General features: G+C 41.2%; 1 protein-coding gene and 1 long non-coding RNA gene across 13 annotated transcripts in view; one reads left to right on the top strand and one right to left on the bottom strand.

Moving 5' to 3' along the window:
* ctnnd2b (catenin (cadherin-associated protein), delta 2b) overlaps positions 1 to 18285 on the top strand; it is a 1542927-nt gene that overhangs the window by 811858 nt on the left and 712784 nt on the right. The gene's annotated exons all lie outside the window — the stretch shown is intronic.
* LOC138751969 (uncharacterized) overlaps positions 127 to 18285 on the bottom strand; it is an 83209-nt gene continuing 65050 nt past the window's right edge. Inside the window, exons 3-4 of the long non-coding RNA XR_011350293.1 lie at positions 17135 to 17284; positions 127 to 464 (exon numbers count right to left, since the gene is read on the bottom strand). This is a non-coding gene — a long non-coding RNA (uncharacterized lncRNA). The remainder of the gene's footprint in view (positions 465 to 17134; positions 17285 to 18285) is intronic.

The following is an 18285-nucleotide window of genomic DNA, read 5'->3' as shown; positions in this document are numbered from 1 at the left end:
ATCATTAATTCCACACCTCAGCATTTCTTCCCTCTTCTGCTCGTGGTTCTGTCATTGTCCCCTGCAGTTTCTTGATGAAGGGTCGGTTGTCTATTGGGGTAGATTCCAGTGATCAGCACCTGTAGATTTTTCATGTTTGATGATTTCTTTATTGGTCTTAGAATTTATCCAAGGCACTAAGAAAGCTCTCCTCTTGGATTTTGTCCAACCGAACAATCAGACAAAAAGCTTTGCTTTAATGTCTCATCCAAGAGATTGTGTTTACCCTTTGTTATCACACTGGTATGTCACCTTAGATTAAGTGATTGAAAGTCCTTGGGGAGCAGGTTTACCATACAAATGTATACCTTGCGAGAGCCCAGTTCCAGAAAGTGAAAGCATGCGACCATAAAATGGTGAACAGTGACGACAAGACTGGAATCTTTGATCACATCGAGGACGGTTCTGAGAGGTGGTTGTGTGCCCTGATGGGAATCAGAATGGGGAAAATCAGTACAGCAAAATTCACATGATCCAGAATTCAAGCAACTGGCAAAAAAAATCACAGAAAATAAATAGTTAAAAAATATAGCGGTCGTTGCCAATCCATGCAACTCGCTGTCTCAAGCAACCGGCAAATTCATTTATTCGGCATCTAGTAGGAGTTTTACTGTATTATTCCTCAATTTATTGAGTATACTAGATGAAATGAAACAAAAAGCATTTATATTATGACTTTAATGAAACTGGTCACTGCCAGCCATTCAGGACCAAGATAAGAACAAATTTCTTGAGAGGATACTGATTGTAGCATTGTTTCCAAGAGGACTTTGAAGGCTTGGTAATTGAATATTCTCAATGGAAAGATAATAAATGTTTGGATATTAAAGGAAGTAATGCATTTGGGAATTACAAGAAAGTGGTAGAGATAAAAGCCACAATTACTAACTGGGCTGCTTCTGTTTTTATTTTTTTTCGTGTCCTTGACCTCAACAATTTTGTAAGCAATAAGTTGCTTTGGAAGTGTACTCACTATTGCATTCAGAAACCCCACAGCCAAACTGCACCAAAGAAGCTCCTGCAAAAAATTATGCACTGGGTGCGTCTAGAATTGGGGGGGCATCTGGAATTGGGGGGGCATCTGGAATTGGGGGGGCATCTGGAATTGGGGGGGCATCTGGAATTGGGGGGGCATCTGGAATTGAGGGGGCATCTGGAATTGAGGGGGCATCTGGAATTGAGGGGGCATCTGGAATTGAGGGGGCATCTGGAATTGAGGGGGCATCTGGAATTGAGGGGGCATCTGGAATTGAGGGGGCATCTGGAATTGAGGGGGCATCTGGAATTGAGGGGGCATCTGGAATTGAGGGGGCATCTGGAATTGAGGGGGCATCTGGAATTGAGGGGGCATCTGGAATTGGGGGGGCATCTGGAATTGGGGGGGCATCTGGAATTGGGGGGGCAGCTGGAATTGGGGGGGCAGCTGGAATTGGGGGGGCAGCTGGAATTGGGGGGGCAGCTGGAATTGGGGGGGGGCGCCTGGAATGGGGGGGCGCCTGGAATTGGGGGGGGGCGCCTGGAATGAGGGGGGGCGCCTGGAATTGGGGGGGCGCCTGGAATTGGGGGGGGCGCCTGGAATTGGGGGGGGCGCCTGGAATTGGGGGGGGCGCCTGGAATTGGGGGGGGGCGCCTGGAATGGGGGGGGGCGCCTGGAATGGGGGGGGGCGCCTGGAATGGGGGGGGGCGCCTGGAATGGGGGGGGCGCCTGGAATGGGGGGGGGCGCCTGGAATGGGGGGGGCGCCTGGAATGGGGGGGGCGCCTGGAATGGGGGGGGGCGCCTGGAATTGGGGGGGGCGCAGTTTCAAAACTAGGATCAAAGTGAGGAATTTCTTCACCTGGAAGGTTTGGGTTCTGAACCCATATAGCTCTGGAAGGTGGGATATTGTATACAGTATGTGCCAGGTGGAGATAGATGGGACTTGAGACTGCATATAATGGATGACCTCTCCTTGACTGACAACACCTCCTCACCAGTCAGGAAGGAGTAGCAGTGCCTATACTTCTTAAGGAAGTCAAGGATGGCAAAGCTACCTATCTTCATTTCGACAATATTTTACAGTAGCACAATTGAGAGTTATCTTTCCGGCTCCATCATAGTCTATGGTATGATGGTGGTAAAATCAATTCAGAGTATAATTAAAACAGCTGAGAAGATCACTGTGGTCTCCCTATCCTCTACTGACAACATTCACAGGAAGCACGGCATAAATAGAGGCCAAAGAATTGGTGAGGATCCCAGCGACACAGCGTCTTTGACCTCCTACCATCAGGAGCAACAAAATCAGGACTGCCACGCTGGGAAATGGCGCCTCCCCGCAGGCTGGGAAATGGCGCCTCCCCGCAGGCTGGGAAATGGCGCCTCCCCGCAGGCTGGGAAATGGCGCCTCCCCGCAGGCTGGGAAATGGCGCCTCCCCGCAGGCTGGGAAATGGCGCCTCCCCGCAGGCTGGGAAATGGCGCCTCCCCGCAGGCTGGGAAATGGCGCCTCCCCGCAGGCTGGGAAATGGCGCCTCCCCGCAGGCTGGGAAATGGCGCCTCCCCGCAGGCTGGGAAATGGCGCCTCCCCGCAGGCTGGGAAATGGCGCCTCCCCGCAGGCTGGGAAATGGCGCCTCCCCGCAGGCTGGGAAATGGCGCCTCCCCGCAGGCTGGGAAATGGCGCCTCCCCGCAGGCTGGGAGTTCAATGAACCTTCCATCTCTTGTAAATGAAACTGAGTAAATTATTCCAAGATGTTTATATTCTATTTATGTGTGAGTGTTATATAGTGAGCCGATGTGTATATAGGCAGTAAGATGAATGTCACATTCAACTTAAACTTGAGAGGTATGAGGAGGTGTTACAACAGAGATTAAATGGTGGGGGGGAGGGGAGGTGGTAACCAGCTGACTCCTGCTCCTGTTGTCTTTTTTATTATAAAAATACAATGTTGTGAAGTTTCCAGCCATTGGTGTAAGCACTTTGAACACTGCTGCAAGATCAGATTAAGTGGAAGTCACAGAGACCACAACATGACTAGTTTAGTACATACAACGGACTACCCATTTCTACCTTGTATGTTGCTTTGAATAGTAGTAGTTTGCCAGGACACTGGGGATAAATCTAGCTCTTTTTCTGAATATACTGGGCTTTGGCATCTCAGCTGAAATGCATACCTTCAACAGTACAGTGCTGCACTTGACATTAATTTAGATTTTGTGCTCAAGTCTCCAGAGTGAGACTTGAGCTTTCAATCCCTTGGCTCAAGTGTACGTGGTATTCTCTGAGCCACAGTTAACACTGACTGAGTGTCCATAAATTTAGTCGTGCCTTACTTCATTCCAGTTTTCCCTTGAATCACCTTGAATCGCAGGCTTATAATTGTTCTTGCCTGTACCAGTGTGATCTGCGGTTACTTCGATGCATGATGCGAAGCTGCCTATTCAGAAGACCCAACATTCTATCCTCAAGCCTTATCCTAATGTGTGCTCAAGGTGCCTCTGCATATCGGAAAGCACCCCTGCACTATTTCTCCTCCGGATCAACATAAATCAGCCATAAAACATTCCTTCAGTGCGTGGCACGTATCCAACAGATTTAAGTTAGGATAGCTCTAATTGAATGGGTTTCTCCAGGCTTCATTACAATCTCCAACCACCTCACCTCACCTCTTATCAACCTTCTTCCCCACATCCCAGTCCTAGTCTCTAAATTTGTTTTGGGGGAGGGGGCAGATTTAAAAAGAGAGACATATTTGCAGTGCTCTTTTCTTTCCCTTCATCTACTTGCTTTCTACAACAAGGCCCAGGAGATTAATATTTAATTGCTGGAGACTCCAGGGGAATCTTGCTGGGTTGGCAACTTAATTGGGTCAAAGGAATGTGTGTGTGCCTGAAATGCTTCACAATGAGACCTTTATGCACAAGTGACGCTTTCTGAATCTTTCCTAAATCTGCTCCACAAGGAAATGGTGAAATGTTGCAACTTATTTCACAATGCTGAGTCCTTTGTGTGCTGCAAATAATGTGTCTGAATGGGTTTTAAGTTGGAGATGATGAAGTCCGATCTTGTAGATACAGAATCTCTCTGCAGAATATAAGGCAGTGAGTAAAAAATGTCCTTTTACGACTTGAGTTTGAATGTAGATGAGATGAAAATCACACTTGTGAAAGAAAAGACCTCTTGTTCTCGCTGGGATTTTTGTAGCAGTGATATTGTTCTCTTTCTCTCTGAACAAAGAGGAAGAAATTCATCTGATTGCTTTGCCAAACCTGCATAAACCAGCAGTTGTACTCTGTTCCATTGAAGGCCATTTAGAACTCCTCAGAAGGAAGCAGTCTGTCCCATGGATGAAGCAAAACTTGCGTATTAACTGGCACTATTTAAAATGCTGGTTGGGCCATGAGGAGAATGTGATTATGTTAGCCCACCTTTGTGGGCTGGGTGAGGCTATGCTGAAGATGATGCAGAGGAAACCTGAAAGGTTTTCGCTAGGACAAAAACGAAATAGCTGTGGCGATCAATTTGAAAGGGCTGGATTTTTTTCCCCTCCCTTGCAACAGAATAGAATTAATTTATAAATCTAAAATTATGTGGTGCTCGGATTGAGTGGTCAGGCTCTGTCATTCTCATAATCGAGATGTCAGTAATTAAGGAACATGTCACAAGTCATTGAATGGTTGCATAAAAGGGAAAAATGTAGACTTCCATGATGATGGACATCTGAAACTCACAGCTCAAAAGGGTGAGTGAAGAAAGTTTTCATCACTTTTTTTTTTAAATGTACTTCAGGGTCCTTCCACAGAATAGATGGTGACTTTGGGAAAAGTTGATGACTGGGAAAAGTTGGTGACGGTTGGAAAGTGAGTTTTAGGCTCCATATTTTGGGTGAAAGGGAGTTGCAGCAAGTGTTCAAGCCACACAGACCCTGGGCAGTGACAGTCTCCATCAAGAGAGAGAGCCCAATCTCTGTCCCTTGAGGTCCAAAAGTGGGCATGTGCATTGACCAGAATCTTCAGTCAGCCAGCCAGCCACACAAATATTTGGCTACACAGTCTGATCAAAGGCTTGGTGTCCTGTAGGCTCTCTTCCATTTGCAAGGCATGTCACTTGCAGCTCCCAATGTTACTCAGAACGCAGCTCCACCCAGGAACGGTCCGAGCACTTAGTGAGCATCTCATCAGTTATTGAGATGCACTGCTGCAGAGAATATCACCTGAAGGATATACTGTCCAGTTCTTTGTCAACACCAATCAAATCTGCTAAGTCTGCCACTTAAAAAGAAGCAGCACTTGCTCCCACCTTCCCCTTCAAGTTACACACCATCCTGGTTTGGACATGTGGGATCCTTCGCAGGACTGAACCATGATAATACCTCCACCACACTGACTGCAGTACCCAAATGACCGCAGATATTTAGGGCCAGGAATAAACTATACCTCCATTGATAATAAAAAGAAATGACATTCCAAGGTGTGAAGAAGCTCTGGGCCCACTTACAAATCAGCATCCAGTTTCTGACATGTGCTGCAATCAGGAGTAGTTGCAGTTTCCATAAGATGGATCAGGCAGTGGTTGTGCGGCACAGTTGGTGTAGCGCTTAGCGCAACGCCTTTACAGCGCCAGTGATTGGGACTGGGTTTCGAATCCCATGCTGTCTGTAAGGAATTTGTATATTCTCCCATTTACTCCGATTTCCTCCCATTGTTTGAAACATACCGGGGGGGGGGGGGGTGTAGGTTAATTGGGCAGTATGGGCTTGTGGGCCAAAATGGCCTGTTACCGTGCTGTATGTCTAAAATTTAAGCTATCGCTGATTTTGACAGTTTCCCATTCCTACAACCTATCAGAATGTCGTCCGTGACATAATCTCAAAGTACTTTACACCTAATGAAGCGCATTAAATGGAGGAGAAAATGCTGTGGCAGATCTTATGTGAAGCAGTATTTAAGTTGATATTAATGGTAAGGAAATCAACCACTCTTGGTGAAGTTGAAGAATAAACAATGGAAGAATTTCCCTGCTGTTCACCAAATTGTTTCCAAATAATTGCCTCACCAAGGGAGCAGATGGTGACGAATTAACATCAAACAAAAAATCCATCTGCACACTCGGATGGACGCCACTGATAAAAGAACATTAGCGGCATTCTCTCTGATATCATTAACCCTATTTGTCCTCCAACCATATTCACCAAGATGAAAAGCAGATGTTGGTCATAGTGTTGAACTGGGGAGGGAAGGGGGTTGAGGGGAACAGGGAAGAGGAGAGCAGGTTAGTAGAAACTGGAAAAGTCTATGTTGATGCCACATGGCTGGAGAGTGCCCAGACACGAAGATCCGGCATTGTTCCTCCAATTTGCAGGTGGGATAGTGCATAAGGTCATGGGCAGACAGGAATGTGACAAGTCCATTAACCCTTCAACTCCACACCAGATGGCAAAGCAACACAACAGTGCACAAAAGCCACTGGTGAGCAAAGGATGACCTCACTTTCCAATTATTGTTGAGATGTGAGCCTTCTCTTGGGAATCAATAATGGGAAATGAAGGCAAAAAGTCACTTGTTTGATCATCATTGCTCCATCCACCAGCTGCAGATCATTATATAGGAAAGTCTTAGAAACATGCAACTCAGTACTCTGTGTATTGCTTTAATTGCACCGTTCCTGGGAAGGGTTTTGCAGTGGTTTTGGCAGTCTTTATTTCCCCTTTCCTTGATTTACAAGTGAAGGCAAAACAAAATCGTTCATGTCGTTATTTCAAGCTGGCTGCAGATTAATGGTTAAGCAAATGTTAACTCATGCCCCATGATAATTTGTAAGCGATTGAGATCATTGTCAACATTATTATCTTTTCAGATTTGTCCCTTCCTGTATCGTACCGCCAATTAATTTTCTTTCCTTTCTTGGCCACTTCAAAGAGCAGGGTGTCTGTACAGAGGTGACGGCAAAGGCTCAGAGCCTTGCCCTATATATTTTTGAGATCTGTCCCAAAATTATCAGGAGTTTGTAGAAATTTGTCATACCAAAACTCTGCAGAGGGGTGGTGGAAAGTGTGCTGACTGGCTGCATTCGGTCTGGTCTGGGGACACCAATACACCTGCACATAAAGTAGTGGACACAGGCTAGGAATCACAGGCAAAACCCTCCCTACTATTGAGTACATCTACAGAGAACACTCCTGTCGGAGAGCAGCAGAAATCATCAAAGACCCTCACCCCCCCAGCACACTGCTGCCATCAGGAAAGAGGTACTGGGGCCACAAGACTCGCACCGCTTGGCTCAGGAACAAAGTCGGGGACTCAATTAAGGGCTCTTACTTGTGCACATTATTGATTTTCTTTTTGTTCCCTCTGTATTGCACAGTCAGTTTGTTTACATTTGTTATCTGTTTACAGTTCTTGTGTGTTTACACGTTTATGCTGTGTGCGGTTTAGTTTTTGCACTACCAATTAGTGGTAATTCTGCCCGCCCGCAGGAAAAAGGAATCTCTGGGTTGCATGTGCTCTGATAATAAATGTGAATTGTTCTATTGAGAAATGGCTGCAGACCTGGATGTATGTCTTGACGGAAACATAGGAAATGTCAGAATTAAAATATGACAAGAATGGAATGATTGGTAAATAAAAGTGTTCTGTCTTTATTCATATCCTCAAGCCCTGCCCCACCCTGGACTGGGAATTGGCCTTGTGACTCCACTCTTCATTTAGGTGCATGTGGGTAAATGTGGTTGATTTGAGTCGAACAGAATGGGGTCGTTCTATGATTGGGTAACTTCCAGAAGATGTGATTCTGTGAAATGTGGCAGTTCTGAAAGATGTGATGCAGCTGACCCTCACTGAGTGCACAATTTGTAAAATGGGAGAAAATATGACTGTTACTGGTGTTGCAGACAGGCAAAAATAACAGAACTCCGTGTTGAGTGTAGCTCTGTCACTTGTCTCAGGCTTTGCCAGCAATGCTGCTGTGACTGGTGCAGCTAAAGAAATTGTGAAATATGAAGTGCCATCTCTTCAGTTCTTCCTCCCATACCCACTGCAAAACCAATGGGTCTGGTTGGGGGGCTGCTTGGTTGGAGTCTCCTTATAATAATTTGTTTTAGAACCTGTTTTTATTTAAATGTAGACATACAGCAAGGTAACAGGCCATTTCGGCCCACAAGTCCGTGCCGCCCAATTTACACCCCATTAACTTGCACATTTTTTTGAATGGTGGCAGGAAACTGGAGCCCCCAGGGAAAACCCACGCAGATACGGGGAGAACGTAAAAACACCTTGCAGACAGCACGAGATCCCGGTCGCTGGTGCTGTGACAGAGTTGCACTAACCGCGCTGCCCAATGTTGTCTTTCTCTGACTCAATGCCTCATGTGAGGCCTTGATAACGGGGGTTCCCGAACCTGAAGTTCTTGCGCAGCTGATATAGAATAAGCCTCACCGGAAAGCAGCCTGAATCTCTGATGGGTTTTAACTTGCAGCCTGCCACTTAAATAGTCTTCCTTTCTGGTGTGCAATTGCTCCCTTCATTCGACCAGCACTAATGCGCTCCTATTTGTGGGCAGCACGGTTAGCATTCCACTTTTACAGCGCCAGTGCCCTGGATTTGAATCCTAGACTGTCTCTAAGGAGTTTGCAACATCTCCCTATTGTCTGCCTTGATTATTCCCAGGTGCTCCGGATTCCTCCCACCTCAAACATATGGCGTTGTAGGTTAATTGGGGTGTAATTGGGCGGCACGTGTTTAAATCAGCTTCTACCATGTTATGTTAAACAAGAAAAGAAAAATACAGTAAAAACTTTTGATATCCACTACCTATAGGGACAAGTGCATTTTCCAGTTGCTTGAGACTTGCTTTAACAATAGCCTAACTAATGCACCTGCATTAAGAATCAACAGTTTGAGGAGTCACGTGATGGAGTAGTGGCCGGACGGTGAACTCCAGCCCTCTCCAGAAAAGTCGGGAAAAACAAGAGAAAATACAAAGGCACAGAAATACAAGTTAAAGAAAAGTGAGTATAAAGGTGGAAAGAAGATGGAGACAAAAGGAGAAAAATCAAAATCAACGGAAAGAAGAGAGGAAGAGAAGACAACGGAGGAAAAAGGTGAAGACCTTACCTGTCCGAAGAGGCCTGCTGTGGAGAGAGGAGCCCACTACCTCAGGTCGGTGGAAAAAGAACTACATCAATGGCTCACAGAGCCGAGTAAAAGTACGCAACCGCGCATGCGCGACTCTTCGCGCATGCGCGATGCGCATGAAAAAAAACACACCGACGGGAGGGGGGACCAGCTGGGGAGTCGATCTCCACAGCCGGCAACGACAGCTGCAGAACACCTGCAGCAAGAAGAGACCACAGAAGACAATGGAAACAAGAAAGAAGAGGAGGAAAGGGCATCAAAGAAACAACAGATGGCCAACCCAGAGAAAGAAGAAGAGGAAGAATACAATGAAATAGATAAAGGGAAAGGCAAGGTATAGGATATACTTGCTCTTGTTAGAGGATATATGGAGTCATTTAAAGAATGGCAAACACAGGAATTCAATGATTTAAGAAGAAGAATAAACAACACAGAAAAGAAAATAAATAAAATGGATATGACCTTAACAGAAATGGGGAAAAAAATGGACAAGATGGAAGAACGGGCAATAGCAGCAGAAATGGAGGTAGAAGACTTAAAAAAGAAATTGAAGGAATCTAATAAAAAAACCAAAGAGACACAAGAATTACTAGCCAAAAAATAGATATAATGGAAAATTATAACAGAAGAAATAACATAAAGATAGTGGGCCTTAAGGAAGATGAAGAAGGCAAGAATATGAGGGAGTTTATAAAAGAATGGATCCCTAAGGCCCTAGGATGTCCAGAACTACAGCAAGAAATGGAAATAGAAAGGGCACATAGAGCATTGGCCCCTAAACCACAACCACAACAAAAACCAAGATCTATTGTAGTAAAATTCCTAAGATATACTACAAGAGAAAAGGTACTGGAGAAGACAATGGAAAAAGTAAGAGAGGGCCACAAACCACTGGAGTATAAAGGGCAAAAAATCTTCATTTATCCAGATATAAGCTTTGAACTCCTAAAGAAGAGAAAAGAGTTCAATACAGCAAAAGCGATTTTATGGAAGAAAGGATATAAATTTACACTGAAGCATCCTGCGGTATTGAAAATATTTATTCCAGGACAACAAAACAGACTGTTCTCGGATCCAGAAGAGCACGAAAATTTGCAGAACAATTACAAAAATAGACTGAGGGATGAAGACGGGTAATGAGAGTAAAAATGATCACGATTGATATGTATGTGGGTAAAGACAAAAATAGGCTGAGGGATGAAGACGGGTAATGAGGGTAAAAATGACCACGATTGATATGTATGCGGGTAAAGAGGTATAAGAGTGAATAGAGACAATGGGCATACGTGAAAGTATCTGTAATTAGAGGAAAACATAGATAGTATAGACAAGAATTAATAAGGGAAGGTAATGGAATAGAGAGAATAAGGAGGGAATTAAAAGAGTGACCTTTGTGACATATGAAAAGTGAAATCTTTTCTGGGGGGGGCTGGGTGGGGGAAAAGAGCGGTCGCTGCAAAATCAGTTGACGCTTGTGAGTGGATTCGCAAATCCAAATGGAGAGGGGAGATGTGGTTGTCCGACAAGGGATAAAGGACAACTCAGGAGGGGAAGGGGAGATTGGGGATAAAGAAGATAGAAATAGGAGAATAAGGAAAATGTTGGATGTTGTAGGAATGTTGTCTGGTAAAGAGTTGAAAATAAGAAAACAGAAATGGAAAAGGAGGAAAGGTAATGATAGAGAAATGGAAAGAGAAGACAAACAAAATATAAAATGGCTACGCTGAACTATATGACTTTGAATATTAATGGAATACATAACCAAATTAAAAGGAAGAAACTACTAAATTTACTGAAAAAGGAAAAAATAGATATAGCATTTGTCCAAGAAACACACTTAACTGAATTGGAGCACAAGAAATTAAAGAGAGATTGGGTAGGACATGTAACAGCAGCATCGTATAATTCAAAAGCAAGAGGAGTGGCTATATTAATTAGCAAAAATGTGCCATTTAAAATAGAAGAGGAAATAATAGATCCAGCAGGGAGATATGTTATGATAAAATGTCAGATATATTCGGAGCTTTGGAATCTACTTAATATATATTCACCTAACGAAGAAGATCAAAAGTTTATGCAAGATATCTTTTTGAAGGTAGCTAATACGCAAGGGAACATACTAATAGGAGGGGATTTCAATCTGAATTTGGATCCAAATATGGATAAAACGGGGAAAAAAATTAACAGGAAGAACAAAGTAACCAAATTTATAATTAAATCAATGCAAGAAATGAAACTTGTGGACATATGGAGGAAACAAAACCCAAAAGAAAAGGAATACTCATACTACTCGACTAGACATAAAACATACTCAAGAATAGACCTATTTTTCTTATCAGCTAGTATGCAGGATAGAGTAAGAAAAACAGAATATAAAGCGAGAATGCTATCGGACCATTCACCCTTAATACTGACAGTAAAGCTAGAGGACATCCCTCCAAGAATGTATAGATGGAGATTAAACCCCATGCTACTTAAAAGACAGGATTTTAGAGAATTTATTGAAAAACAATTAAAAATGTACTTTGAAGTAAATACGGAATCAGTGGAAGATAAGTTTATACTATGGGACGCAATGAAGGCATTCATTAGAGGACAAATAATAAGTTATGCAACCAAGATGAAGAAGGACTATAATCAGGAAACAGAGCAGTTGGAAAGGGAAATAATAAACATAGAAAAAAAATTAGCAATAAAGGAAGATACAACCAAAAGAAGAGAATTGGCGGATAAAAAAATAAAATATGAAACATTACAAACATATAAGGTGGAGAAGAATATAATGAAGACAAAACAGAAATATTATGAACTAGGTGAAAAAACACACAAAATCTTAGCATGGCAGCTTAAGACAGAGCAAACTAAGAAAATGGTATTGGCAACAAGGAAAAAAGACAAACAAATTACATATAATCCAAAAGAAATTAAGGAAAACTTCAGAGAATTCTATGAACAATTATACTGAACTGAAAACGAAGGGAAAATAGATGAATTTTTGACTAAAATTGAACTACCAAAACTACAAATAGAGGAACAAAATAAATTAACAGAACCATTTGGAACAGTAGAAATACAAGAGATAATAAAAAAATTACCAAATAATAAGACACCAGGAGAGGATGGACTCCCAATAGAATTCTACAAAACATTTAAAGATCTAATAATACCACCCCTCCTGGATGTAATCAACCAGATTGATGAGACACAAAACTTACCAGATTCATGTAAAACAGCAATAATTACAGTGATACTAAAACAAGGGAAAGATCCACTCTCACCAGCGTCATATAGACCAATATCTCTGCTAAACACAGATTATAAGATAATAGCTAAACTATTAGCAAACAGATTAGCAGAACAGGTACCGAAAATGGTAAATTTAGACCAAACTGGATTTATCAAAAAAAGACGCACAACAGACAATATTTGTAAATTTATTAACTTAATTCATGCAGTAGAAGGAAATAAAGCACCGGCAGTAGCAGTTGCTTTAGACGCAGAGAAGGCCTTCGACAGAGTAGAATGGAATTACTTGTTCAAAGTATTGCAAAAATTCAGTTTACCGGAGAAGTATATTAATTGGATTAAAGCATTATATAAGGGACCGTTAGTGAAAGTAACAGTAAATGGACATGTATCAAAGCAATTTAACTTAAGCAGGTCAACGCGGCAGGGATGCCCACTATCACCATTATTATTTGCGCTAGCTATACAACCACTAGCAGAATCGATAAGAATAGATAATAATATAAAAGGAATAAAAATAAAAGACAGGGAATATAAAATCAGTCTATTTGCGGATGATGTGATAGTGTACTTAACAGAACCAGAACTATCAATAAAAGAACTATATAAGAAATTGAAGGAATATGGAGAAGTGTCGGGATACAAGATAAACGTAAATAAAAGTGAAGCAATGCCTATGAATAACGCGGATTTCTCAAAATTTAAGGAGGAATCCCCATTCAGATGGCAAATGCAGGCAATAAGATACCTAGTTGTGCAAATAAACAAAAATCTAGGCCAATTATATAAACTCAATTACAATCCACTAATGAAAAAATTACAGGACGATTTAGAGCATTGGAAAGAGCTACCACTAACACTGATAGGAAGGATAAACTGTATTAAAATGGACATTTTTCCAAGGATACTATACTTATTTCAGGCATTGCCAATACAACTGACAGAAAAATTCTTCAAGAGTTAAAGAAAATAATAAGGAGATTTTTATGGAGAGGGGGGAAACCGAGGATAGCACTAGATAAATTAACAGAATGGTATAAACAAGGAGGCTTACAATTGCCAAACTTCAAAAATTATTATAGAGCCGCACAATTAAGGTACCTATCAGATTTTTATCAAACAAGGGAAAAACCAGACTGGACGAGATTAGAATTGGATAAAATAGGGGAAAAGATACCTGAACACATATTATATAAATGGGACGAAAAATTGGTACAACATAGAACTTCTCCAGTATTACACCATCTCCTCAATATATGGAAGAAGATTCATGTAGAAAGAAATAAAACAAATTATCAAATACCAAAACTAATATTGACGGAAAATAAGCTACTCCCTTTTACAATAGACAACCTTTCCTTTAGAAAATGGGAAAAAAAAGGGATTAAAAGAATAGAAAATTGTTTTTCAGGAAGTAGATTCTTATCCTTTGAACAAATGAGAGATAAGTACAATATAACTGGAGATACAGCGCTGGCATATTACCAACTGAGATCCTACTTGAAAGATAAATTAGGAAGCAATTTGAGTTTACCAGAGGGAAGTAACCTTGAATATGTGATTACAGATACAATGTTAATCAAAAGATTTATAACAAATATGTATATTAAACTGCAAGAAAAAGAGAATGAGGAAACAAATGGTAAAACTAAACAAAAATGGGAACAAGATTTAAATATAAAGATAAAAAAGGAAACATGGGAGAAATTATGTTCTGGAACGATGAGAAATACAATAAATACGAGACTGCGTATGATACAATATAATTGGTTACACAGACTATACATTACACCGCAAAAGTTAAATAAATGGGACCCAACAGTATCTGATAGATGTTTTCAATGTAAAAAAAGAAAGGGGAACAACAATTCATGCAATCTGGACATGTGAGAGAGTAGAAAAATTTTGGGATGATCTCAATCAGATATTAAATAAAATAACAGAAAACAATATACCAAAGAATCCAGAGATCTTTCTCCTAAGTAACATAAAAAATAAAGAATTTGGAATTGACTTGGAAGATGCACAAAAAAGATTTGTTAAGATAGCCCTAGCCGTAGCAAAAAAATGTATTATGTCAACCTGGAAATTGGAAGATAATTTGAAAATACAACAATGGTATATAGAAATGAATAAATGTATTCCATTAGAAAAAATAACATATAGTTTAAGAAATAATATTGAAATATTCGAACAAGTATGGGAGCCTTACATTAAATACAATAGCGAAAACCTACCGGGAACAAACATTACCTAAGTTGATGGAAGGAGAAGAAAAGAAAAGAATGGACTCAGTAGAATTTCTGGTGTATTTTTGTTGAATGACAACATTGTCTGACTGAATTAATGCAACCTAGATTGTATACCTAAAATGGATGGGGGGGGGGGGGGTGGGGGGGTGGCTTGGGAGGAGGGGGGGGGAGAAAAAGTCACTGTAAATGTGTGAAAAAGAAAAAGTGTATATCATGGCTATTGTGATTTATGGTGTGAAAAATAAAAAATTTAAAAAAAAAAGAATCAACAGTTTAACAGTTTAAAAAAAAAACTATTTTACTTAAACCGAATAAACCATAAAGCATTTTTTACTTCATTTTTAGTCACATTCTTTAAAGACTTTTAACCCTAGCTGCTTCTGCAGGTTCCTCCCCCTCAATGAAGCTGGCCCAAAAAGCAAACAGTAACGTTATAGATGATTAACCGCCTCCCCCAGGTTTGAAGATGACAGAGATAAGGATGCACTTTAAGAGAGTCATGCCAATGGCAAGTGGCATCACCCAGCTCTTTGTCCTGGGTGCCACCATTTTATTCAAACACAACATTATTCAAACAGCTGCTACAAGCAAAGCATGACCAAAGCACTCTGCCGGCTGAATATTTGCTCCCATCTTCACCAAAGGTTTGTTACCTCAGAGAACATTTACTTCAATAATTTTAAATGTATGCATTTTTCCCCTATTATTTTATTCTTAGTTATTTTAATTTTTAATTTGGCAGTTGCTTGAATACCAGGGGTTTGACTATATTTACATCAGCTACTTCAGAATATTTTTTCTTAAATGTTTTCATCTCTGTGCTTCTCTCTGCCACTGTCCAGTCAAAGGATCAATTACACTGGACAACAAATTTTTCAAAAGATTTCCTTCCTGAAAAAAATTGGGTATTACAATAGACAGTTTCAAACTGAATGTGAAGATAATTTCAGATTTACTCTATCATGAAGAAAGTTGGAGAAAAATTAAAAGAACTTTTGATGAATTTAGCATGTTTAATCAAAATTCAAGATCTCTGGTTGTCTGAACATGTTGTGCAACAAATGTGAGGATCCCAGGGTTTGTCTTGGTTACCGCTATTATGCCCGAAGTAGAGCTCACAGGCTTTCTTAAAGAGTGCAGTCATGCTGTGTCTTTGAGCATATACTCGCCACAAATGTAACAATGTATCACAGCTGATGCGACATTGACGAGACATTTCTGCTGTATTAAATCTTCCTGAAGACAATAAATGGTATTGTTAAGTGTGAAGTACGCTCACTGTGCCTGAAGAAGACACATCAACATACGTTCAATCTATAATCAATGTAATGCACAGCATCTGTATATATGAGCTGCTTTTATAGCCTGTCTGCATCTATCCTGACAAAGCAGAAGAGTATATTTGTATAGCACCTGCACTGAGTCCATACCCAGGCATACTTGGACTGACCAAAACATCTTGCTTTGTGGGCAATATATTAGTAGACTTAAAATATGACAGGAAATCACAATAATAGGTTATATCTTTAAAAAAAAATCTCTATGTGATAGGAAAATTTAAGGTGATGTTCATGATCAACAACCCAAAATCTATAAACTACACCCATGAGTTTTCAGGAAGCAAAATCTTTGTTGACCAGGTTAATCTGAAACATGCCACACCCACAATAAATGTAAACGCTGTACTCCTACTGCACCAGCAGGCATTTTGGTTTAACACCACTAGTGTTTTTTGCAAAACTGAGAGTGGTGGGTGCACCAAGTGACCAATGTGAACTTGCACATCAGGGTATACTTAAGTATAATAAAGTCTTGTTGTGGAACTACACTTGAAAGTCTATAAAGTACAGGCTTTTAATTAAAAAAATATATATTTACAACATGATAGATGCCCATTCCAGCCATTTAAAACTGTGCCTCTCAATTACACACAAATTAACCCACAATCTCGTATGTTATGAAAGATGGGAGGAAACTGGAGCACCCTGGAAAAATCCATGCAGGTCACAGGGAGATCGTACAAACTCCTTACAGACAGTGCTGGATTCAAACCTGAGTTGCTGGCATTGTAGCAGAATTGTGCTAACTGCTACGCTGGCATGGTACTTCATATCTTGCCCAAGATGGGCATCTGACTATTGCAAGTCTATATTTTGAAGATGTTTCACCAATCAATTAATGGAAGCCTGTTGCAGAAAATGTTACTACACAGCTTTCCCAACGATTTAACTGAATGAGTTAATAACACGGGGCACCTCCAGTTTGATCTTCAACCCGTGATGGAGATACAAGTTCCAGATGGAATTGGAATTGGCTCTGTCCCTAGGTTAGGGAGAAATCATTGTCCATAGCCTTGCCTGGAAAATTTGCAATTGCCAATCAGTTGTGCAATGTGTACAGACATTTACAGTATGTGCGATTTGTGCTGCCTACCACATTAAGAATTATGTTAGTATATACAAGAAAGCAGATTGTTGCATCAATCACCATGTAATGTTGATGGTGAGAGTGGAAAGGTTTTCTGCCACGTTCATCAATGTGGATTAGCCGAGGAAGGAGTAATCTCAATTCAGTCATCAGGGAAGATGAATGCTGTCTGTTACGTCTCTGGAGTTACTTGGGAGGCTTCTTAAATAACTGAAAGATACAAGATTCAAATAACAGTAGAGATTTTACTTGTGCTTTCAACCATTACAGGAAACTGTTCACACACATAGCCCTCCCCCCACACACACACTCCACCCCCCCACCCCCCCCCCCCACAGTGGTACACTACAGTGAGAAGGGTGTATTCTTTTGCAGATGCAAAATAATTCACATAATCCTGTCGATATAACACTGTCTCAATTGATGTTTCCCACTATGACAGAGAATTCATTTGAAGTATACAAATTCTATACCAGTGGTTCTCAAACTTTAGCTTTCCACTTACATCCCACTTTAAGTAATCCCTATGCCATCAGTGCTCTGTGATCAGTAAGGGATTGCTTGAGGTGGGATGTAAGTGGGAAGGGGAGATTGAGAATCACTGCTCTAGACCCAATTGCTTGAGAAAAATTGTCATTGGTCCATTTCCTTTGGAGTTCTGAAACCATGCACATAAAGAGTCAATGAGGTATGATTAAAACAGTGGTCTTCAAACTTTTTCTTTCCACCCACATACCTCCTTAAGCAATCCCTTACGCATCACAGGGCATCAATGGAATAGAGAATACTTAGAGTGGGATGTGAGTGGGAAGAGAAAGGTTGAGAACCACTGTTCTAGACATTATCATTGTCAGTTCTAGTCCATGACCCATTTTTCCATGCCAAAGACTGAAGAATCTTTGTTTTCATTGCAGCTGCTTCCATTGAAGAATGAAGAGAATTTCCCCAACCCTTTTCCCCATAGCTGACCCCTTTGCAATGAAAATATATTTTAAAATACAGCAAAGTAACTGGCTCTTCCGGCACAGGAGCCCGTGCCCTCCAAATACACCCTGTACATTTTTAAAAGGTGCGGGTAAACTGGAACACTGGGAGGAGTCCCCCGACCACGCACGTCACAGGCAGAATGTACAAGCTCCTTGCAGACAGCACCACATTCAAACCCGTGTCTCTGGCGCTGTAATAACGTCACGCTAATCGTGCCGCCCAAA

Source organism: Narcine bancroftii, chromosome 1, assembly GCF_036971445.1.
Source record: "Narcine bancroftii isolate sNarBan1 chromosome 1, sNarBan1.hap1, whole genome shotgun sequence".
Taxonomy (NCBI): Eukaryota; Metazoa; Chordata; class Chondrichthyes; order Torpediniformes; family Narcinidae; genus Narcine; species Narcine bancroftii.
Note: the sequence above shows the minus strand (reverse complement) of the source record. Positions and strands in the feature narration are given on the sequence as shown.